Source organism: Fukomys damarensis, unplaced genomic scaffold, assembly GCF_012274545.1.
Source record: "Fukomys damarensis isolate Sample0158 unplaced genomic scaffold, DMR_v1.0_HiC HiC_scaffold_1, whole genome shotgun sequence".
NCBI lineage: Eukaryota > Metazoa > Chordata > Mammalia > Rodentia > Bathyergidae > Fukomys > Fukomys damarensis.
This window is the reverse complement of record NW_022900913.1, coordinates 56,140,546-56,166,672: the sequence shown is the minus strand read 5'-3', so window position 1 is coordinate 56,166,672 and position 26,127 is coordinate 56,140,546. Positions and strand designations below refer to the sequence as shown.

Here is a 26,127-nt window from a genome sequence, read left to right as displayed (position 1 = left end):
AGGGAAGAGACACACACTTGAATTAAGGCTCCCAGCACTGCCTCTCTGGATGTGTAAATGTGGGCAAGATGCTTATCCTCTTTAAGTCTCAATTTCTTTATGTGCAAAATGCAGCTTTTGATACCAATGGCTACAAAACTATTAGGGTGATGTAATCAAATGTACACACATTCCCCAAGATACTGACACTATCCTATTTGCTAAGAAACAATTCCCCTAATGGAAGGCATGCCAAATAAAAAAGTGGGCCATGAGTGAGATGTGACCTTGAAAGGTCACTCAACCACTTGGGAGCTCAGTTTCCCCAGTTGTAAAATGGAATAACCATCAATAAATGTAAGCATTAAATGAGATTCTTGGAAAAAACGTAAAGGATTCTAAATATGTAAAATATTAGCATTACTAAGGAGTATTTGTGTGCTTATGAATGACCTTCTCAAAAAATTTCTGATGCCACCTTTGAATTTCCAGTTTATCCACTTTCCATGTGTCACTCATAAACCTACAAAGACTCTTAATTGCTTATTATGGCTCTTGAAGCATTTGCCTTCCAATCCTTCTTATGGTGGCCCCACCCTGCCTATTTCTCTAGCGTTATTTCCTCCTTTGCCCAAAACGTTCATGCTTTCCCACTCATGGTACACAGGTTCCCTGCTCCTGTGCTTTTGCTCACAATGATGGTCTGCCCTGAAGCACCCATGCCTCACCCCTACCCCACTGTGGCAGATCCTAAAACCCAGTCACTTTACCTCTTCCGTGGAGCCCTCTGTTTACACCAGCAACAAAGATTCTCTAAATCCAGGAGTTCTGAACTCCTAGCCAAACTTCCAGTTGATATTTCTAACTTGACTAAATTCTCTGTTTTTTTGCCTGCTGCTGTTCTCGCCTCAGCTAGATAATGATCCTATCCTTGTTTACATCCTCATCCCCTATTACTTCAGAGGAGCTCCTAAGACACAGACTGGAAGCCTGCAAACTCCTTTGCAGTAGCAAGCCGTCATCAGCTCATCTCCACGAACTCTGCACTTGATGCCAAAGGCAAGCCTAATAAGCAGGGGCAGTGACAAAAATATTGAGAAGAGTAGAGTAATAGAAAATTTTGTGCACTCACTGAAAATGATCACTTTTGAAAGATATTTAATGGCATAAAAAACATCAACTGTAGGTTTACTATGTACCAGGTTCTATATGTTAGCATTTCACAAAGTGGTAGAAGCAAGGGCAGTGTGGGTGAGAACCTCAATATCCCCCATAGCCTCTGCCATCTTCTCTGAAACAATACAGTCTGAGTAAAACAGTGTGTACAGTTTCAAGGCAAGACTTGCCCTTCTAGTACAATTACTTCTCCTCCATTCTTGCTACCTACAAAATATGGAGTTGCCTCTTAACGTGTAGTACATTTATTCTCCACAATAGTCCATAAAATGTTGTTATTTTCACTTCAAGGATGAGAAAGCACATTAAGGAACCAAACTCACCAGCTAAAACCTGATGCAGCCCAAGTCTGTCCCACTCTAGAGCTCATTACCTGGACCACACCACCACCAGCAACTTCCATCCACTTCACCTCAGGCCCAAATTTATCAGACTATAGAAAGCCCCCTGCGGGGCATGGTGGCACACACCTGTAATCCCAGCACTCAGGAGGCTAAGGAAGGAGGATCACTGTGAGTTCAAACCCAGCCTGGGCTACATAGTGAGTTCTAGGTCAATCTCAACTACATAGTGAGACCCTGTCTGAACCCCCCCCCCAAAAAAAAAAGCCCCATATACGTAAAAAGGTCAGGGCTAAAGGGCTAAAGTCTTATGAAATCTCACCCAATAATCAAGGTCTCATTTTAACTCTCCTAAATATCTTTAAATCAGTTATAGCATTTGTCTTTCAAAGTATTCTGGTTTCTCTGAATTAGAGTTTCAAACTTACTACTATTAATTCCTTCAAGCATTAATTATCAAGACACATTCACATAAGCAAGCTTTTCATTTGGATATCAAAAAACCAGGTATACAAGTAATTTCCACTGTTTGAACATATCTCTAGTGTTATGAATGGGCCGGACCGCAATGACTCTAAATGGATTGTTTGCAGCTCAAAATCAAACCTACACACTATGGGAGTGCAGCCTACACGGGCCATTGAACTTCTCTACTGACCCAGGACATTGTCCTACAAATCACATTTATTCATTTCACAGGAGAATCAGGATACCCATTTCAAATCCAAGAACACAGTTCTGGCTATGGCCTTGATGGTGAGATTACATACACACTTCTTTCTGTCTACACATACACAGAGCTAAGGGGCAAACAGGGCCTGGGTGTGGGTCACAACACAATGAGGAGTGTCTCCAGGGGTCACTGCTTCCTTTCACTGCCAAGGAACCCAGTACTTGTCCTCCAACCTCCTTTCCTTGTCACTGCCTACCTTTTACCCCTCGAACAGCTGAAGAACAGATTTCTCCATTACCCTGCTACTATTCCTCCAGCAAGCACATACTCCCTGCTAATACTTTCCAGACACTTTTTCTACTGGTAGCAAGTAGAAACGCAGAGCAGAAATATCAAACAAAGGTTGATTATGAAGTTTTAAAAGGTCACACTGAAGCTGTATAACTAAATAAAATTAATGGCAAACCAAAGAGAAAGATGGAAGACCTGGCTCATTTTAATTTACTCCTTGGGAGCATGTCCTTGGGTAAATTACTTCATGTCTCCGAGCTCTGATTGTCTGATCAATAAAAGGAGAGTTTGAACTACCTGTGGCAACATCTACTTAATCCTTTCCCGATAAATGAGTGTGATATTTCTGGCTCCATGATTATCAAGAAATCATCCTCATTCCCCAAAGCCTCATCCAAACTCTGACCCTTTCTATTCTGGATGAGCTGCTCCTGGTTTTCTCTCCATCTCCTTCCCCATCACCACCATTATTCGTGTGTGTGTGTGTGTGTGTGTGTGTGCACGCGTGCAATGAAAGAAGGAAAACACATGTGATGCAGTATTTAGAAGCAGATCATATAATGGCTTAGAGCCTAAGATTTAGATTCAGACATGGATGTCAATCCAGTTCAGCAACTCACTGGCTTGTAACCCTAGGCAATCCATAGTCTAAGCCTCTGTTTACTCATCTATGAAAGGGGGATAATATTAATGCCTATTTTACAAGATAGTTGTAGGGATAAATAAGTAACATAAAACCCCAAGAGCCAAGCACACATATGCACTATAACACCATGGTCATGGTAATGGTGGTGATGATTATTAGTGCTATAAATATTCTTTTCCTGAAGGATGTCACAAGCTCACTGAAGTGAGACTCATCCCAAGAACCACTTATGAGAAGGAAAAGAGATGTGTCAGTTCGCACAGAAGACTAAAATAGGGGAAGGAAGCTGTTGATGAAGAGTGAAGTCCAGGCACAGTCCTGGGCCTTTAACCTTCCACTCCTACCTCCTCTCTCTACTGTCCATAATATCACCGCGGCCAGGCCAGGGAAGCCACTCCTGCAGCCAGGGGAGAAACAAGAACAGCTTCTAGAATTTAACCCATTTAGAGAACATTCTGCCTTCCATTTCATTTAATGAGAAGTAGTGTTTACATTTCATTTAATTCCAGGAATCACTGATAAGTTTTGCTCATGTATTGACTTCTGGTAATTCTGTGTTTCACATATGAAATATTGTCTTTGGCCTCCATCTTTTGACAGCAATAAATCTAATAATAATATTTTCCAGAAATGGCATTTTTTCCCTCAGAATCTAGACAGGAACTTTCCCTGAAAGGGCCACATGTATACAGCTTTGTCTTTTTTCTTCATGGTACAAAAGTACACAAGAGCAAGACTGTATTTCAGAGGAAATATGAATTTTCTCAACCCTGAACATATTATTTCTAAGACATTACTTGTGAAGGCTAGGAATATGGCTCACAAGTAGGGTGCCTTATTAACATGTGCAAAGCACTGGGTTCAAGGCCCCAGCACCACCAAAAAGAACCCAAAAACAAACTTGAAGCATTATTTGTGGAACCAGAAAACCTGCCATCATACCAGAATGTGAACCAAAAGCATCCTTGAATGTGAGTTAATGGCAAGACATCCAAACAGAACCACCAGAGTAAATTCATCTCCCTAAGAACAGTAGTATGAAACATTAAAAAAGGGGGACATAGCACTTGACTACGAATAATAAAAATAGTTGCATAATTTTATGAACTCCCCATTCAATTAATTCAATCACTCAATAAAAACTTATCAGATAATTAAAATGTTCTAAATATCGAATAAAGATCTCAAGGAAAGATGACTTAAGCTTTTTCCTCCTTCATATACTCAATCCGATGGGAATGACACACTCACATAGATAATTATATGTACAAGGTGTCACAGGCAACACCCAATAGGATTACACTGGGACAGGTGTGAGCAGAGACTAAGAAGGATGTGACAGTGACTACAGTTGTCCTTGGTACTGATTCTCCCCTTTATGTCAGCAGTAGGATCCTTCAGTGTTCACTGAATGTGTGGCCAACCAACTGAAGCTTTTTACTGCCCAGGATGATAGCCATTAGCCACATGTGAATATTGAGAACTGGATTGTGGCTAGCCTTCCAGGTTACATGATAATATTTGGCTACAGTAAGTTAAATATACTGGATTAATATTACTTACTACTTTTTACTTTGTAATATAATTATTAGGAAATGTTAGATCATATGCACAGCTCACATCCTATTTGTGGAAGAAATTACTGCACTAAGGACTGTGTCACACAGCCTGCCCTGATATTAGGTGTGGGCACACAATGAAGTGGTGACTAATGGGATATAAACAGGAGTACTATACACAGTGTCTGAATTAAGCTCTTCAAAGGAAAGGCCACACCCTCTACATCTTCCCTGCTCTTTCAGGCTCAATGCAGATGAGTGGTGAGGAGCCAGCTGCAAACAAGCCAATAAGGAGGATGCCCTGGGGATAGCAGCAGGACGAGGGAGAAGGAACATGACCCCTGGAGAGCCTCACAGAGCAAGCCACCTGCTCTCCAGGTATCTATGGGCTTAGACCTTTACCTAAGAGAAACTCATCTTATTTAAACTTCTGTTTAAATTTTGTTAAAGTTAATCAAAATGTTCTAGTGAATAGAGGAAGGTATAAGAGAAAGGCTCCTAAAGGACATGATACTTTTAAGGACGTCATAAAGAGCAGATGTCAAACAGGGAAGGAGAGTGTGCACTGACATAAGGACCACTGGAAGAAGAAAAGGCAAAGAAGATAACAGTGGAAGGTCAGAAAGGCAAGGACCAGTGGATCCACAGTGTGTGCCTACAGTGGGCTCTCAAACAGGAACAGAGACTTGGAGCAAGGAAACAGGAAACACCAGAGGACACAGCTTCAAAGGCAGGTCAAATCCCAGAAAGCTTTGGATGTTGGTTGAGAATCTTAAACTTGTGTCATTAGGAATGGGGAGCTACTGAAGGGTACACGAAGGAGGGAACAATCATTCTGTTTTCAGATGGATCACTGTGGTGCCAGTGCACTGACTGACTTCTACAGGGAGGTCCTGCAGAAGGAAGGGCCATTCTGAAGGTAAAGTTATCCTAGGGACTAAGTAGAGGCAGATATAAAAGCAAACTCTGAGAGGCTTAGCAAAGGGTGCCTACCAGTAAGAGAGGGAAGACAGGAGGCAGAGCAAAGAAGGAGTAGGTTCAGGTTCAGTCACCTGAGTCTGAGGTGTCAGTGTTTCTGCCAAATCTTGTCATTAACAGTTTCCGTTCACCAGTGCTTAAAAACGGTACCAGAATCGAACCAAAGATGTAGATTTCTGGTGCATATTTGTGTATATACCCAGTGATCACAGACATCCACTCTCAAGCCAGGGGAAGGTATACTCCCCTCCCAGAGGAGGGAAGAAGAAAAATTAATCAAAATTACAGGAGCCAAAACCACTACTGAAACTCTCCAGGCTCTCCTTAGGGAAAAACATTTCTCAGACAAAGAAGTAAAAAGAGCAAGTAAATATATGAAAAAATGTTCCACATCACTGGTCATTTGAGAGTTGCAGATGAAAACAACACTGAGATTCCACCTCACCCCACAAAGAATGGCTGCTATCAAGAAATCACACAATAACAAATGTTGGTGGGGTTGTGGGGAGAAAGGTACCCTTCTCCATTGTTGGTGGGAGTGCAGACTGGTGCAACCACTATGGAAATCAATATGGAGATACTTTAAACAGGTGGGACTAGAAGTTCCATTTGACCCAGCCATCCCTCTGCTGGGTATCTTTCCAAAAGAATCATATCAAAGAGATATATGCACACCTATGGTTATAGTGGCACAGTTTGTAATAGCTAAAACTTGGAAACAGCCCATTTGCCAATCAGTTGGAAACTGGATAAAGAAGATGTGGTTTTTCTATAAAATGGAATATTACTCAGCCATAAAGAATGAGAAATTAGAGTCATTCATAGGAAAATGGATACATATTGAGGATATACTCCTAAGTGAAATAAATAAGTCACACATGTGTAAATACCGAATAGTTTCTCTGGTGTGAATAAACTATAATAGTACCTAAGATCCTAATGATATAATTGACAATGTGAAATGGGAAGAAAGGGGCTAAAGGTGTAGGGAAAGTGGGAAGGGTAGAGGAAAGGTACTAAGGGAAAAGAAAAAAATAGGAGAATGAAGAAATGGAAATGAAGTGTTTGTAAATGGGGATGGGAGGAGGGGGTGAAGGGAGGGCAGGGACAAGGAGAAAAAAATTAGAACCAAGACCTGTCATGTAAAGGTACAAGATCCCAATAATGAATGTAACTGTACTGTATACCTAAAATGTACCAATAAACTCAATGAGGAAAAAAAATAGTAGGAAAACAAGAATGCACAAGAAATCTAGGGAGAAATGAGGAATAAAAAGGAGACAAAGCTATCATTAGACTTTAAAGCAAAGCTTTTGCTCAAAATACCTCTGCATTAATTTTATTAGTAATAATAGCATTTCCCATTTTGATTAGAATACTTCATTTTCTCTCATTCTTCTCCATATTTTCTGAAGATCACATATAATAAGATATAATTCCACTGAAGTTTTGTTCAAAATTGAAATCAGTAAAGATAAGATTAAAATTCATAGGAACTTTTTACAACTTTAAACCACTGGAGTATGCTATTTTACAAGATTTGCATACATTTTACTCATTATTAAGGAAATAACCTGAGAAGAAATTCTAACACTTGTAAAATATTAAAAATGCTAGTGATTGAGAACCCTAACAACTTAATTATATAAATGCTTTTTAAAAACATAATTCTAGTGTTTGGAAGGCTGAGGCAAGAGGAACACAGCAAGTTGGAGGCAAGTCTGGGATGTATAATGAGTTCAAGGCCAGCCTATACAGCAAGACCCTGTCTCTAAATAAATAAATAACCAATCTTGAGCAGGCTACTTAAATTTTTAGTTCCAGTTTCCATATCTTTAAAATGATGGTATAATCTGACCCATCTTCCTACTTCCCAGAACTGTTATGGGATGTTAATAGGAGCTCCGTGTGAACTGTAAATGGATAGATATACAAACTTTATTGTCTTACACAGAAGAAACCCTGCAATACCACTAAAATATCTTGCATGGATCAGCAAGCAAGTGGACAGAGAGAAAACAATAATAATAATTAACCATAATTTCTAGTAAAAAGTACCCTAGACAAAACAATGAATCTATTTCAGTGGAACTTAACACAGATTCCTGGGTCCCACCTGCAAGATTCTAAAGGAGTGCTCCCAGCCACCTGCAAGATTCTAAGGAAGTGCTCCCAGTGCATAGGGTTTGTGGTCCAAAGAACACTTAGGTGGTTCTAATGATGACCTGGTTTGGACTACTCCAGTTACCCTAGAAAAGACCAACCTAGACCACAGACCCTTCAGTACATACTGTACCTCAGGTGGCTGGAATCTGCAGCTGTCAATCTATCCACTGGTGCAGCATTTGTAGAGAGCACCCAGTCTGCAGAAGCACTAGGCAAGCCAGGGATGTAGCTCAGCAGCACTATGCCTGCCCGGCAACTCAAAGTCCTGAGTTCGATCCCTGGTATTAGGGGAAAAAAAGAAGCACTAGGTGAGGTACTAGGAGCCAATGGTCTAGTGGAGGAGTCACCACAGCACATGACCAGTGATGAAAACATGGTGTTGTAAGTGCTGTGGTGGAAATGAACACAGGTGCCTAAGGGAGCACGAGGAATGGGTGGTGACTGACTCAGGCCCTACAGGTCCTAAAGAACAACATCTACGGCCAGGGATTTAGCTCAGTGGTTCCACTGCCTGCTTCGCAAGAGCAAGGACACGAGTTCGATCCCCAGTACCAAAAAAAAAACCAGCATCTAGCCAGGTCTTTGCAGAAAAGAGTGAAAGGAAAAAGAGAAGATAAGCAGAGGCCACAATAGTGCAAAGGAGGAAAATCAAGAAGCCAGGTGTGTTCATGGGGATGAGGAGATCTTCCTGGCAGAGCCAAGGTCAATCAGGAACACCAAAGCCAGACCAGTGGTCATGAGAACTGAAGACTAAGAGGATCCCAGGGAGGAGGAGTCTAAGTAGAAAGCTGGCATGGTCAGGTTTGTGCTTTAGAAACTTCACTTGGAGAGAAGAGAGGGCTATGCATGGTGTTACAGACAGGTAAAGGAAAGTCTGGAAACAGCATCTGTGGTTAGGAAGCCTTTCCAGCAGCCCAAGCCAAAACCACAAGTGAACATAGTTGAGACAGCAAGATTTCTACAGAAATTAACCTGGGGCCTGCTAATTAAAAAAAAAAAAATATATATACACACACACATATATATGTGTGTATATATATATACACACATATATATATGTGTGTATATATATATCTATTCATATTCTAGATTTTCACTGACTTCACAGATCATGAACAGTGGGAAAACAGAGTGACATATGAAGTGATCCCAGCATGGTATTCTAGTCTACCTCATACCTACATGCGTGGGTTGCTTCATATCCTTTAGGTAACAAAAGAATTTTTAGTAATATTCTTAAAAGGAAATGCATAGTAATCATGGCAGAAAAGTGCAATGAAGATTTTATTGACATATATATGAATGATCAGACCAATAGAAAATAGTAACATTGCAAATGTCAACAAAGCTCTTAACTATCTCCAAAGGTAAAATGAAGGCAATCCTAAATGGAGCTGTGTTTTCTTCACTCATCTTTTAGTTTTAAAATATTTTTAAAGCTAAGTTCCAGTTTGAGGTGAGAGCTACTCAAATTCAGTAAGATGCATTTTCAAGTTTTCACTTAGGAAATAAAAATATTAAATAACATAGCTCTCACTCTGCTTCACCACTTTCTACCACTTTTCAATATACAAACACAGAATGGCAGATCTACAACAATTCAAGCTCAGTTTTTGGTCTTTACTATCATTGTTATCATTTCTTATTTCAAACCTGTTGTTTAAACACAGTGACAAATAGTGCTACAAAAATCAGATACAAAATGAACCCATGGCAAGCCAAACGTCTGTGAATTTATTCTCAGAATGAACCTATGTAGCACATGCAGGGCCCAAATACATACCGGTGAGCTGTCAGACTTAAACTCCAGTTGAACTCAACAGGGTCTTAAAGAATAAATCATTAAAATGTGCTAATTTGCAATGTGCATAGATATTATTGAAAAGTAATAGTGATGGCACCAGTGTTTCAGAACTTAGGGCAACAGACAATTGTTTTTGAGCAGCTTAGTAACTATGACAGATATTGTTTAAATTGCAAGAATGCGACTGAATGACTTAAATCAGTTTTTAAAGTAATTTTGAATTCCCTGCAGGAGATGCCTGAAGCATGAGGGCTGGAGGAGGGAAGCATGTCCAACTTTCCTTCAGATGTCACTGAAAACTAAGAGACCCAAGGGGACAGAGGCAAGGTCAATAAAAAACAAATGCACAGTGGTAGAGTGGAACAATAGCAAACAGGACAAATCCTTGAGAGTAACTGAGAAATCACCTTCAAGTTCAAAACACATTTAAAAATGCACACAGATCCCTGGGATGGGTTTAAAATGCTGAAAAGAGAACATGGGTATTATAAGGTCAGAATTTACGGTCTAGAGTTTTCTGAAGCTCTTCTTCCAAAAAATAGCCATAAAGTTGGAGAAATCATAATTTGACAGAGTTGTGTCAAGCCAATGAGCTTGAGGGGAGATTTTAAAAAGAATTAACTTCTATTTTTTTTAATCTGGAAAGATTTAGGGTAACTACATAAGCCAGATCCTCAAACACAGACAGGCATCTTACACAGACCATAATAATTAAAAAGAGATGAGGCAATTACTTCCATTATGATGACATTTAAAAATAAATAGTCAGTGAAAACTTTTTGGACCAGTTGATAAGTAAGCCATAACCTCTACTGGTCTCCTTTTTATCTGGACAAGCTGTGCAGCCCTCCCAGCCTTCTGCAGCAACCCCACTGACACAGGAACTAGGGACTAGAAAAGCTGGCCGGAAAAGTGGGCAGGATCTGTCAATTTCAAGATTCCAGGACTGTGCAGGATGATTATCAGCACCACTATGCAGAATTTCTCTCACACTCTCACCAGATGCTAATGGCCCAAAGAAGACTAGACCAGAAGGAGCTCGCTATCATGACTCCTCATAGTAGCCCATCCTGAGTCTCCCTGATCCAGGATGTACCTTTATTTTTGGTCTTTTTCACTTTTTTCTCATTGTTTGACCCAAGTATGGTCTACAGAGCTAGTTTTTCCCTTACCCCTTTACCCCTCACTTTTCCAATAAACTTTTGGCACCATTTTGGCTTGTCCAATTCTTTATATAAGGCAAGAGAAACCTGGAATACTTATGGTTTGGTGAGCCATTTCTAAGGAACTACCCAATAACACCATGGAAAAGTATAGAGAGTAAGGGCTCTAGAGTCAACCAGACCAGGGATCAATATTCAAACTATTGGACCTAGAGTAGATTGCTTAACCTAGCAGCTCTTTAACTCCCTCATTTGAAAAACAGAGATATATAGATGTATATATATAGTATGCTTGTCACAGGAATTAAAAATAAATTGCATGAACACACAAGGCAGGGCCTTAAATGGGAAAGCAGATGATAAATGGTCATCATCACAGTCATTATTAATAACAAACTCCAGAACACCAAACGAAAATAGTTCTCAATAGCTGATGAAGATGTCACAAGATACTCTCTATAACAGGACCCAAATGCTGGAGTAAATGCTCAGATGGGTGACAAAACCAAGGAAGCATCATATTTACAAGTGTGAAAGGATGTTTACAAGCCAGTCAAATCACTAGAGATCCCTATCTTCTGCAGTGGGAATACCATGCAGCCCCAGAAGATAAGGTCCAGACAGGAAATGTTTGTTAAATGTATAAAGGAGCCAGATTCTTCCCAGGAAAAACAAAAATTCAAGACTCCAGAACAGTAGAAAGTATTGCACCTTAAGCATTTCCAATACGGCAGAGCAACTGATTTTTTAAAGTGTATTGTTACAATTCAGCATGACTCTAAATCCAGAAGATATTAGCAAAAAACTTTCTTTTCCTTACCAACACGTTTTCATTATGCCAACCAATTCAAGAGGAAGGGTCTTTCAGTCACCAAGTTTAAAGAACTAGCAGACACTGGGTGCTTCGGGGCCATAAAACTGTCAATTTCTCAATGGAAGAGCAAGGCCAGCACTGGCAAGCCTGTAAATGCACACATCCCACCAACAAATGAGAGAAGTACTCACACAAAATACCTTTGGTGGTAACTTACTTTTCCTGAAAGGGGGATTTCTGGCCTAATAAAATGCCTCAGAAATGCTTTTTCTCAAGTGGCCTTATACTTCAGCTAAACAGTGGAAGAAAACAAGAACAGTGTTTTTGTGACCATGAATACAGAACTAAGGATTCCTATGAGACTATGGTCACTCATTAGTTCCTTTTCTTACACAACAGACCTCTTTGAGACTTTCTTCCCCTAATTTGAATTGGCTCCACACTTTTTTTACACATTATTTAATGGCAGAAGTGTTAAATTAACAAAGAGACTTAGGAACTGGCACTGTACCAACTTATCGTCTTCACTGTTTCTCCATTATATGTACTTACAGCAATAGTAAACCTAAGCCATAAATAACTTTCTACAATAGAGCTGTAGTTTTTGGTTTTATATTTATATATCATCAAACTTTCAAAGTGTTTCCATCTATAACTTCATTTGATCAGCAAAATTAGCTTTGCCTAGAGGGGCTGATGTTGTTCGTTTCATAGGTAAGGAAACTGGGGAATGAAAATACTCATCTAAAGTTAAACTAGGTTTGTACCTCTAATCTCAAGTTTAATTTTGAGACTCTGTACTTTTAAATTAGTTACATTTTAAACACAAGTAGCCTATTAATAAATAAAACCTTAGCTGGCTGACTTATAAAGAAGCCTTAGCTGGTTTATTTGTAAAAGAATATTTTTTTTCTTTTTTTCCTTTTTTTTAGAACTTTGTCAACATTAGTGATATAGAATAAAGTTCTGTTTCAACACAGTATATGACCATTTGACCTTTTTGAGGAAATCTTCTTTCGCACTATAAATATCAAAGCCCTGCCAAACTGATACTTAAATGGCATTCTGATCCAGATAACATGAAATTTGCTCAATAAGTATGTTTAGCTTTCTTCAGGGCTCTTCATTTCGTACATGCTACTGATCTGCAATACATGCATGTTGATCACAGAGCACAGAAGGTGACAGATGAGGAAACTAAAGACTAGGTATCATCACTTACAACATAATACTGAAAGCTAATTTGGGGTGCAATTAAAACCTTATACTGATGTTGAGTAGTAGGATTGTCTCTAATTACAAAAATGTCAACTCTCATAAGTATACCTTCTTAAAATTACTTATAATCTCCAGTGTTACATGGGATACACAACAAAGTTATATGTCTTTAAATGTCTAGTGAAGCAATGCTCACTATCTGTACTATGTAATCCCACATTACAAATAGAGAAGGATACGGCAGAAAAAAAATACTGTGTTTTTATAGAAGAAATTACTATGTGTTTGTACCCAAAATGTGATAATTTTATATTCAATAAAGTGATATAGGGGATATAAACCAAAACTTATCCCAGTTAGTAAATCATGCACACAAAAGATATATCAAACTATAAAAAGCCATGGGCTGATGAGTCACTTATACAAGTTAATAGAAATTACAAAGTGTTTTATTATGACTATATATATATATATATATATATATATACACACACACACACACACACACACATACATATATACATATATAATTACAGACACATACACACAGTTTCTTCTAGTTAGAAAAATAAGAACCAGGGCCAGGGATTTAGCTCAGTGGTTCCGCCACCTGCCTCACAAGCACAAGATCCAGAATTCGATCCCCGGTACCAAAAATTAAATTAAATAAATAAGACCCAAATATCCATGTAAACACATAAATATTCCAAACAGCTGCACAACTTTCTGAACTACTATAAATGCCTGTTGGAACACATTTGTGTCATTTTTTAATTTAGAAAAATGGTGGTTCCTAATTTATTTTATTTCAAGGTAACATACCCACTATAAAAATAGGTTTTTGCTTAATTACATACATGTATGGACAGATACACACACACAAAATAGAAAAATGAAGCCCTCTCTAATCTCTCCATAGGTTACTGAATGAACAATACTTCATGTAAGTTTGGGATTAGATATAACCTGTCAATAGTCACATTTTTCAACCTACTTTGTAAAATCCAGTGTGCTGAGGCCATAAAGATCTGCTCCCCAGACAAAGGTATCTTGCCTGGCCATCACCTGCCTCTGAAATAGCTGCTCACGTACAACAAATGTGCATTGGCTACTCTAAAGAAGGGGAAAAAGGAAAAAAGAACCATGACAGTGTATCATTACGGAAAACCAACTACATACTTGAAATTCTAAGGGAATAAGTTAACAACAAGAAGAAAATAAGCACCTGGCAGGAAAAAATGTTAAGGAAATTATTGAGACATGATACACTTCCTGTCAAAACAACACATGAGCTGGTGATTCATTCAATTAGTATCTTCTAAATACTGTGTGACTTTAAATGCTCTGTAAGTGTAGCCATCTTCAGTTATGGCACAGAGGGATTTCATTTTTTAAGTACTAAGCTGTTCAAATCACCCTGTGCCCCAAAATACATAGAAACCAGCATGCACTCACTGTGTTTCCAACAGCACTCTTTCATGTCACTAAGGCAACATAATACATTGTAATGCAATGTAACACACATCCTGCTTTAGCTTTGGCTTAAATTGTGGCCTTTAGTTTAATTGAGTTGTGGACAGAAGAACTGCTCCTCAGTAACAGCAACATGAGAATCAATTTTTTTTCTTTACTTGGAATTGAATGCAGGTCCTTTGCACTGAGCTACATCCCCAGCCTATTTTTAAATTTTTTCATTTAGAGAGAGGATCTTATTAAGTTGCTCAGTCTGGTCTTGAATCTGGCAACCCTCCTGCATCAGCATCCCTGAGCGCTGGAATTACAGGTGTGCACCAGCATGCATATCAAGAGAAATAGCAGGACCATTGTCAGACATTTCCAGAATTCGGTAAAGTTGATTCAGTTCTCATGTCTACAAGTAGATACAGTAATTAGATTTTTTCCATACAAACTTAATATAGAAATTTATAATAAACAGACTGCCAAAATAACTCAAAACAAATTAAATTATTGTTGTTTGTGTGTCTATGTCTATGTGTGTACACGCACACGCGCGTGCGCGCGCGCACACACACACACACACACACACACACACTTGTGGCACTGGGGATCAAACCTAGGACCTCCCACATGCTTGGCAAACACTGCCACTGATTCACACTCCAGCCCATACAAACTGTTATACACAAGAACTATCTTTTTTCTTTGTTGCCAAATAGCTACCGTAAACATTCAATTTATTTACAAGCTCAACCTTGCAAGGGATTTTTTTTAAACAAAGTATTGACAAGTGATTACATGTATCCAAAAAAGCAATTTTGAAGGCAGTGTAAAATTTGTGATTGAATCCTAACACCTGAAAGATATTCCTCCAATTACATTTATAGACTAACATGAAGTACACAGATTTTCATTCCCATGGCTACATCATAAATTCACTCCAGCTTTTATATCATCACTGAAGCAGACACATAGATTACATTTGAAACACTGTAACAGGAGGCAAAAATTAAACAATACTTTGATCTCTATTGTACCAAGCGTGACTATGCAAAAATATCTCCTCTCAGGCCTCTGAGAGTACCCTTCCCACACCATCTCCACATTAACGTGTACGTATTGGTTGTCATGGTGGCTGGCTCTGCAGCATTGAAAACTCCTTAAGATCTACACCGAAGCCTCTCATTGCTGATCCCCCATTGCCCAGCACGTGCCCGCCTCCTAGGAATTCCTAGCCAAACCTAACGCAATGAAGACTCAAATGCAAACAGAGCCCTGAAACTCCTGAAGCAGAAAAACTTTTGAAAGAACTACTGGATGCCATTAGGGCTTACACTGTCTATACCCAGCAAGTAAAAATCTCAACTGAAACAATGCCCAAGGTCCAAATTCCCTATATACAATAGGATATTTTTCTCTTGAAGTTTTATGAAAGTTGAAGGAATGTCATGCTTTAAAAATGTTAGCTTTTCAGAAGCACAAGTTTCTTTTCTTTAATATTAGAAGCCTAAAAAAAAAAAAATGGGCCGGGCGTGATGACGCATGCCTGTAATCCCAGCACGCAGGAGGCTGAGGCAGGAGGATCGCTGTGAGTTCAAGACCAGCCTCGGATACATAGTGAGTTCCAGGTCAGTCTCAACTACGTAGTGAGACCCTGCCTTAAAAAAAAAAAAAATGGGCCGGGCGTGATGACGCATGCCTGTAATCCCAGCACGCAGGAGGCTGAGGCAGGAGGATCGCTGTGAGTTCAAGACCAGCCTCGGATACATAGTGAGTTCCAGGTCAGTCTCAACTACGTAGTGAGACCCTGCCTTAAAAAAAAAAAAACATTAGCAGCCTAGATACTTAGATACAATACTTAGAGCTTTGTCCTTACCTTTTGGAAAAAAAAAATTTTTTTTTTGAAAAATCAAACAGAAGGCAAATCCACCACATTCCTTGACAGAAAAGTGGTGTGAAGGTAGGGAAAAGGGGAAAGAGAGAGTGAATGAACCATTATAAACATTCTTATGTTAGCTGAGAGTTGACATTTATCAAAAATGTCATACGTTTCAGAAAATATTCTCCACCCAACCTAAATGGAGTTAGGTACATTAAGTTCCCTCAGCTAAAATGAGATTAGTACTCATTTCATTTCTCTTAGAATTCAATTAAAAATAATTACTAGATTATTACTGGCTGATTCCACCTCACTGCTTAAGAAGTATTCTGGCAATAACAACATGAGGTGCTGTGACTGAGTAACCTCAGAGTATTAGCAATCATCTCTCCCTATGAACATAAAACCATCTTCAAACTCAGCTTCAAATGCCATATTTAAACTCAGCTTCCTGAACTTCACCAGATGTTTCCAGTCAAGTTTGTGATGTGCTCTGGAAACCAAGTATAATGTTCATAATCTAAGGAGGCTTAAGATATCATCCTTCCCTCCAAGGAGAAGCAAAACTTGAAAGCTGAAAACACCATGAGGATAGGTTGGCCTTCACTACTTGAGTTTCAGCAGAGATTCATGGCCCAGAGAGGTGACATGAATGACCCCCCCCGCCAGCATATCAAGGACAGTGTAAGATTTCAACCCAAATTCCACTTCTGATCCAACCTTTGCTATATCCAAACTGATAATCTTTTTAAAACCTTCCTCCTGGGGCCAGAGATTTAGCTCAGTGGTTCCATCGCCTGCCTTGAAAGCACAAGGTCCCAAATTCGATCCCTGGTACAAAAAAAAAAAAACAACCAAAACCCTTCTCTTGGACATAATCTATTATCCAGCTACAATGAATGGCACAAAACACCAGCAATCAATTTCAACTCACACTGTAAAGATTGCTTTAAAATTCATTTAAATTCAGAAATCTTACCTACTTCTAATTTCTATTGTTGCTTGTACACCCTTTTGGGCAAACACCTGATGAGTAACAGATAATAAAGATACAGCTTCCCACTATGAATAAAGAAGAAAAAATCTTACTCCTAATTTTTAATTTTAAAATAAACCAATATCAAAAATGCACTTAGCATTCTATCAAGAAGATATTTTCTTCAATCTGTTCATATTAAAGTTGAATTTCCCCTATGTCAGCCCAAGTGAAAAGTTACCCTACAATTTTCTGTAACTATGAAGAAGATAACCCAAGTTATCTCTGAGTGAAATGTTTATCACCTTATTAAGGATTTTAGCACATTTCTATAAGAACACTAAGAATCAAAGGACATGAGATTTTGGTCTCATAATAAACAAATTTCTGTCTAAATTGTGGCCTTTTGAATAAAATAACAAGAATTCCTTGACACTATTTTATTATAAATAAGCAAACTATAGGTATCTCTGGAGATCAAATGAGAAAACAGTATGCAAGGACTTTGTGTAATAATTTAATATGACAAGCATACAACTGAAGAGAAATGCTTCTATTTTACTTCCCCTGAGAATCAATAAGTTAAACCCCCATTAAAGCATTCATAATAAGTTTTGTACATCATTCTCCGCCTCCAGGAATAGGGAGTGCCCGGTAGGAAACTTGCTGAGTCTCTAGGGCCTACAATAACTGGTACAAAAGCAACAACCAGAAATCCATTGCTGAGAACTTTTGACAAGTTGCAAACTTGGCAACTCTGTGAAAGGTAACTAAGAATTAGAAGAGCTGCATCTTATACACGAAGGCAGCTTTCTGAGAATAAAAGGAAGACACACTGTGCTCTTCCATAGAGCGATAAGCCTGGACACTCATTCCCCCACCACTACCCCATCCAAATTCTACCTCCACCAAAATTTACTAACAATCAATAAAACCAGTACCTTTAAACACATCACTGTTCAGAGAATGACCAAAATCCTCCTATTTGGGAAAGATATTGATGCTATGGACACAAAGAGATTATTCCATTCAGTGAGTTCATGACTAAAGCAAAACCTCCTGATTCTTAGGTTTGGGCTGTTTGCACTTGTACAAATAAAAAAAAGAATGGCTTTGTTTTTGCCCTTTTCCTGGCCCCTTTTCAAGAACAAATGAAAGGGAGTTGTGCTCTCAAGAGTTGTGTCAGACAGAATAAAGGCCCAACCTGAAGTTTCCCCAAAAGTTTAGGATAATAAGATGCTTTTTTCAATTTATTTTTTAAGCCAGAGTGTCAAGGAAGAGATACATCTGCATGGGTCTGATGGCAAACTATAGAATAATGATAAGCCAGGAAGGAAAACTCCTCTAAGCCCACTTGGATTTTGTCTCCTCTTAAAGGGAAATTATTTTTCAGTTGAAAAGAGAAAGAACATCTTTAAGTGAGAAAGTCAATTAAAAAGGAGTGTAAGTTATCTGGAAGAAGTTTCAGGTATCTAGACATGCCAGAATAGGAAAGAATCTGATGATATTTCCTAACCATTATCTATCAGAGACTGTGAAGAAAGTCAGATGGATTTATTACAGGAGACAGGCACATATTATTCCAATTTTCAAAAGGGGCAGATTCTACAAATTCTACAGAGCCCACATTTTTCCTTGATTCTAGATGAGACTGTAGAACAGGTAATTAGAAGGCTGGTGTACAGGTACAAATTAGAAGCAGAGAATACATAGAGCCACTAGGGGTTCTCCAAGAATGAGTCACTGGAGAAGCACCCATTTCATTTTGTGATAACAAGCTAGTAGCTAGTATACTGGTAAATGACAAGGTGGAATAAACATAGTATATATCTAGACTCAGATGCTAGTCCAGATAGGTGTTGGATTAGTTTAACAACTCTACCTGAAATTAATAATCATCTATCTGAAGTTTGTATACACGCCAAATTGCTCTACCTTAGACCTCAGCCTAGAATATGGGTTTCTTTTAATACCCTTAAGGCATTTTAAAAAAGTGTATTGAACTAGTGGATAACTTGAAACCAAAAGTGGTGGTGAATATGATGAATTCATAAACAAACTAAAAGATTCTGAATGATTAGAACAAATGGTCAAATGTAGGAAAATAAATTTAAGATACTATTTAAGATAAATTCATAAGACATTTAAGGTGAATATTAAGTTCTATTTATAGGACTAAAAATACAAATTTTTACAAGCCCATGAGTGTGATATAGCTCAGGGCAATATGTACGAAAAGAGACTATAATTTTGAGATGACTGTGAACAGCAAATATCAATAATGCCATAAAGAAGTACAATAGTTACAAACTATTGTTTATTGAGGAAGTATTCTACCTTAGATTCTGTGCTCCCTAATTTACATAGACTCAACAAAGGAAAGTGCAAAGGCAGAATATGTCTTTAATTTTCAAAACTGTAAAGGGCTGTCATATAATAAAAATTATTCAGAATGATCTCTAAGCAGCAAAGCTATGATAAACTTAGTACAGAGAAGAATTGTTTTTAAAAGTCTAAGCTTTCCAAAGATGGACTGGAATTATCTTTATGGTTTTGGGTTCCTTATCACTAAAAGTATTCAAGGACAGATTAATCACCCATTTGGAGTTATGCTATTCAGACAAAATGTGCATCTGCCAGAGACTACACAGGTTTCTTTAAATCCAAAGATTCAGATTCCAATCAAGAATTTCACTCATTCTCCAGACAGAATGATATCACTTCCTTAGAGAAGTCCACAGAGACTTCCTCTACATCTAGAAAGCCCAGTCATCTACTCCTTGAGTAATCTTGACCTTCCTTTCCCAACATCCCAGTATTTTCCAATGCAAACTACACCTGATGTACAGAAACACAACACCACTAGTCTTGCAGCAATTGCTGTGAGTTAGAAGGACTTGAGATGACAATTAGCAAACTAACTAACCAACCAACATATATATATATACATATATATATATGTATATATATATATTGTTTGTTTGTTTTTGTTTTTGTTTTTTTGTTTTTTTGCTTTGAGTTCCCTACAGAGTAACCTAAACCAAGATCCCTGACATCAGTGGATTGCAACTAGATTGGAAAGTTGAGATTTACACAGAGAAATACACAATGAACCCAGGTGACATGGGAAAAATACAAGGGACTAGCAATAGGGTGATAGGAGTTCAGAAAGGAAAACACCTCTGTTGCTACTAATTTAGTTGGAGGTTTCAGAAAGAAAGCGGTTTGAGCTGGGCTTTGAGGATTGCAACAGATTTTACCTAGAGAGGAGGAAAGGCTTAAACAAAGTAAAAGAAATTAGAAATACAGCTGTCCTTTAGTATCCACAAGGAGTTGGTTCTGGGACACCTATGAATACCGAAACCCAAGAAAATTCAAGTCCCTCAAATAAAATGACCACATTTTATGTAATCTATGCACACCCTCCTATATACTTTAAATCATCTCTAGATTACTTATAATACCTAATTCTATGTAAATAGTTGTTAGCCAGTATTGTTTACAGAATAATGTTAAAGGAAAAAGTCTGTACATGTTCAGGCTAGATGAAATTTGTTTTTTTCTATTTTCTATTTGACTCCAAGGAAGCAGAGCTCACAGACATGGAGCGCTGACTGTGCATGGCACATTCCACAGACAGCAGCCCTGGCTGAGGGACTACAGTGCTCCCAAGAAGAGCCAGCCCAGCACAGCTGGCACACTAACAGCACAAAAGGACTTCGGGAGGAGTAGCAAGCTCTACCCTTTCCCTGAGCACTGCTCAATGAAGAATACTAGAAACACCTAAAAGGAACATGGCAATCAAATCCAGCTAGATTTTGGAACCTCCTCTTTTAAAAACAATGCCAGGTCCACTTGAGAGATTCTGAACCAAAGTAGTTCCAATGAACAATGAGGCTTGAAATCCTATATTAAGGGCTCAAGGCAAATAGCCTATGGATTCACTAATCACTGAACACCTCCTACCTTTGGAACTCTAACACTTGTTCATATGGCAAACCAGGAAGCTGGTGAAGCAAGAGAAGAAGGAAAACCGTTAACAAAGAACCAGTCCATAATGCATAGACAATAGAGGGTCACTTGAGGGAAAAGACAGAAATTTATTGCAGAGGGTCTTTACCTGAAGCACATGATCCTGTGAAAACCTTTTAGTTCTCACCATGCTTAGAAATTCTTAAGAAGACTTCCTTTGCTCCAGAATTTATTATTATCATCATGAAATAAAACTAATTTATTTCTATCAGGAAACAGCATGCTTGTCATTCTTTTTTCCAGAACTGCACCAACCCTCTTCCACTAAGGACTCTCAAGCAAAGGACCAGGGGAGCCATCTGACCTAACCACCTGAGATCTAGACTTATGTCTGAAATCTCCCTGGACCAAGTCCAGAAAGATAAGTCACTTCAGCCTGCTGACTTATAATTAAGGTGAGATAAGACAATATCAATAGTAGTTAGGGCCCACCATTCCTTCAGAGGCTTACAACTGCCTCCTGTATAGTACTGACCCTGTAGATTGTACATTCCTGACAGTGTGGACCAGACAGGAAAGCTAAGTTGGCAAATGTTCTCCTCACTTTCAATTTTCATGACCACATAGAAGGTTAAAACTGAGAGGGTCACAGAGATCATCAAGTCTAATCTTTCCTACTTTACTGGATAAGGAAACTAAGACCAGAAATGGGTCATACTTGCCCAAGGTTACACAGTGGGGAAGTTACCAGGGTCTCCATGCCTACCTTGGACTCTCAGCCTAAAGCAACTTCCCCTGGATCATGCTGACACTTGCACAGGTTTCTAAAACCTAGAAAAAAACCTTTGCATTGCTCACTGTTGTCATGTTATTTGTGGTGTGTGTGTGTGTGTGTGTGTGTGTGCGCTAAGACTCAAACCCAGACCTCATGCATGCTAACCACATGTCTACTACAGAGATATACCCCAGTCCTACTATTCTTTTTAAGTGATTATTTTCCATTATTTATCAATATAACTACCACCACTTTCTGACTCTCTCTGCCAGGCATTACCAGAAAAGCTCTCTATAAATTAATTCATTGAAAATCTGATAAAGCAGGTTACTATTACTATCCCCATATTACAAAGATAGAGAGCAGTTACACAGCCTGGGCAAAGTCAGGACTGTCTAATCCAGATCATCTGGCTCCAAAGTCCACACTCAAAGCCACTTTTTTAGAGTTCATGAAATATAATTTATTTAAAGTATAAAATGATGGAAGAAAAGGAATCAGTCTTAAGCAACAAGGGTATGGTCACCAGTGTTTGATAGTGAATTCAAGAACTAAACCATGACTTTTATTAAAGTACGCGATATATCTCTTGATCATCTTTTTCTTTCTTTCTTGTTTTTTTTGGTACCGGGGAATGAATTCGGGTCCTTGCACTTATGAAGCAGGTGGCAGAATCACTGAGCTAAATCCCCGGCCCTTGATCATCATTTTTAAGGGAAGGTCTCTGGGTATACTTGATGGAAATATATAAAACATATTAACATTTTAAGTGTATATTTTTTAAAAGGCAAAATTACCATGTGACAGCACTCAGACAAAGCCAGTCCCTTGTAATGAGCAGTCTTATCTGCGTGTTGGATTTAGAAAGACACAGCACAGCAGAAAGGTACCACTGCTGATTTCCACCTGTTCTGCCCTCACTCATAGGTACATTTTCTTCTGCTCTTAAAGGAATAACACTTTTATGTTAACTTCCTACAGAAATCAAACTTAAAATTATTACTAATTGAGGAAAAAAATACTAGAACAAGATCAATAAATTTCTAAAAATTAATCAAAATACTTTTTTGATAAAAGTATTCAAAATCAGCATCACTGGAACAAATGTCCAATATTAAATTATACTACCTTTCCACTATCCTTCATATTAAAAATGATGTCAAACTTCATTATCTTGTTTACCCAGGAGAAGAAGTCCAGGAGCCATAACAGTACAAATGAGCAAATTACAATTGTACTTAAGATCAAATCTCAAGAGAAAAATAGGAGTCAATTAGGATGCACTTTCCCATAAAAAAGTTATGTGACTTAGTTTACCAGCCAGATGTCTTAATGTGGAATATGTGAAAGACTACTCTGAAAATGTGACAGATGCTAAAAATTCTAATGCCTATAAGGTGTTGCCTTAGACATGAAATCAACAGCACAGATAATTAAAGCAAAGAGAAAAAAAAAAAAAAAAGCAAAGAGCAGTGCCAGGTACACAGTAGGCCTTCAACAAATATTTGTTTGTGTTTGGTTTTATGTTTTGTATGTTGCTGCTGTTGCTATTATTTTTGCAGTAACCAAGGCAGTCATACTGAGCTACATCTGCAACCCTTTATCTCTATTTTGAAACAGGGTCTCTCTAAGTCAAGAAGTTGCCCAGGCTAGACTAGAACTTTCCATCCTCCTACCTCTGCCTCCCACAGTGCTGGGCTTACAAGGTGTTCACCACCACAAATAGCTCCAATAAATATTTATTGAATGAATGTAAGTCATGAAATTTTCACAAAAATAGAGGCACATGATAGACTGTCACAGTGACATAACAGGAGGGTAACATTTCTCTGAGCTTCTAAGAACTGCTTTTTGATCCCATAAAAACAAAAGAACCAAGGGTGGTGGAGAACAGACAAAATGACAGAGTGCCATCCAGTCAGGACAAAATGCTCTATAAGACAAGACCTGATCTACACTTCATAAGCAAGAAAAATATCTCTCAGCCCAGCTTTGCCTGAGCAAGAGATCTGGCCTCAAGCCCCACAGAGTGGCATAATATTTACGGTACTACTCTAACATGGAAGATTTCCCTAAATTTGCTTCATTTCAAATGTGCTACTGCTTTTAATTTTGCACCCTCAGTAGCAAAATTAATTTTGCACCCTCATCTAGCATAGCTCACCTCTTGATAACAAATCTTATTTAAGGTCATGGGGTAGCTACTGTGTTCCCCTAAAAGCAACACAAACACAAATGCAATTAGATCAAACCTACATAAACCAGACCTGTCATAGCTGATCAGTAAATTAAAGCATAATAAAATTATAGGCAGCCTGGGAGTTGGAGAGTAATTTATGCTCTATTCAGAATTATCTTAGCTGTGTCCCAGTAGGGAAAGCGTTTTCCAACATTTATATCACCAGTTTTTGTTGTTATTGTTGTTGTTCCTGTTGTTGGAGTCAACACCTGGTCATTAAACCATGGCAGGACTTGAAGTTAGAGCTTAAGTTGCAGTAGGGTGGTGATCAATTTTGTACAGAATGCTTAGGATAAAAGTAATAGTATAGTCTGCTATTTACTTTAATACCTTCTTAGAATACATTTCTTTTCTCACATGGTATATTAAAGAAGGTCATATGTCAGAGCTCATCTGAAATTCCTGACCAATTTAAGTCTTAACCACAAGAATAATTTCTTCTAATACAATTAGAAAATATTTCAAACTCTTCTTCAGTATCCACAATTTAGAAAGAAAAAAAAAGTGTGAAACCAAAGAAGAACCAAGAAGGGCAAGTTCATAGAACCTTACCAATTACCATTACCCGCTACTATTTTCTTCTTTACCTTTAAGTATTTCTAATGCCTAGAGGACAGCGGCACTTCACAAGAAAGTTTAATGACACCTCAGTTACACAACCTGCTCTTGATTGGTCAGATTATGTGCTTTCGATAAGGAAGAAAACAGTCAAAAGCAAGACAAACACTGATTCTCTGTTCTCCATTCTCCCATTAGCCAGGATACTCCATTTGAGTCACACACCCAATAGCTAGCTCTGTGCCTCAGTTTCCCTGACCACTAAATACCAGGTGTGACGCTATCCATAGTCAATTTGATCAAAATTAATGGACATACATAATCACATACAAAGCCCATCTCAGAATACTACACTGAAACACTATGTTGCATTAAAAATTTCAATGACTTTGACAGCATTGCTTCCTTTTCCTCCAAAGCCCAAAGGGGTTAAGTTTGGCCATTTATCAAGATTAAGCAAATACCTATTTGCATTAACCTTCAGATTAAAAACCCAGAGCGGAGAGATGGAAACCTTTCCAGGTGAAATAATCACTCTGCTTGAATTGTCATGTGCAAAGTGGACGTGACAGGGACAGAATCTGACAGCGGCGAGTCTGATTTGTTTCTGCTATGAAAACAGGATTTTGCTAACCTAGACAGCTGCAGGGCCTAGGAACACCAGAGGACAGAACTTCAGAAAACCAAGGGACAGATGGGACCTCAAATGATCAGCTCTACATAAGCCGCTCACTTAATTTCTTATTTCTTCGCCCAAGAAGCGTGATCTAGTGGTAAAACTCCAAAATTTCTGGTCTGTGGGGACTGAAAGTCAGGCAAGGGTCAGGGAGGGAGAAGCTGGGCGGATACAGATGTCACCTCTTTCCTCCAGCCATCCAGCTGTAACCAACAGGGGGACTCTGTGTGCCCCTAAAGTGGACACCCTTGGAAATCCATCTGATGTCTAGGAGACCAGAGCATCAGTACTACACAGTCTTCCTTCCCACCCCGTCTAGACCCGTCATTGCGACCTTTAGGACGCCCTAGACACAGGATAGTTAGGGTACCGCCGTCCACACCCCACGTATTCCACGGGAAAACAAATCCATAAAAAAAGGGAAAGGAGTTCCCCTGAATTCTGATGCCCCTCCCAACCGAGAGGTCCACGGATGCTTTTTAAAACAAAGCAAAGGTTTCCACAAGAAATAAATGTCAGCGCTCCTGTCCTGAGCCTGAGCTTGGTCTGCATCTGGGATTGCTCCGACACCCGGCAACCCAGAACACAGGCACAGATGGGAAGGCGGGACCCCGGCCTTCACTGTTCTCCGTTCGCCACTGGAGTGCAATGTATTTCCCGTTCTCCCTTAGGACTCGAGATCAGCCCCAAGCCCCCAACCCCCAAGCGCGGCCGACAGGACGACAGGGGTCGCCGCCACCGCCTCCTAGGTGCGCTCCGGCCGACCAGGCAACCAACCCAGCGCTC

General features: G+C 38.9%; 1 protein-coding gene across 1 annotated transcript in view; it reads right to left on the bottom strand.

Annotated features, from left to right (window-relative positions):
• The window catches only part of Arhgef28 (Rho guanine nucleotide exchange factor 28), a 300,102-nt gene that overhangs the window by 273,602 nt on the left and 373 nt on the right, over positions 1–26,127 (bottom strand). The gene's annotated exons all lie outside the window — the stretch shown is intronic.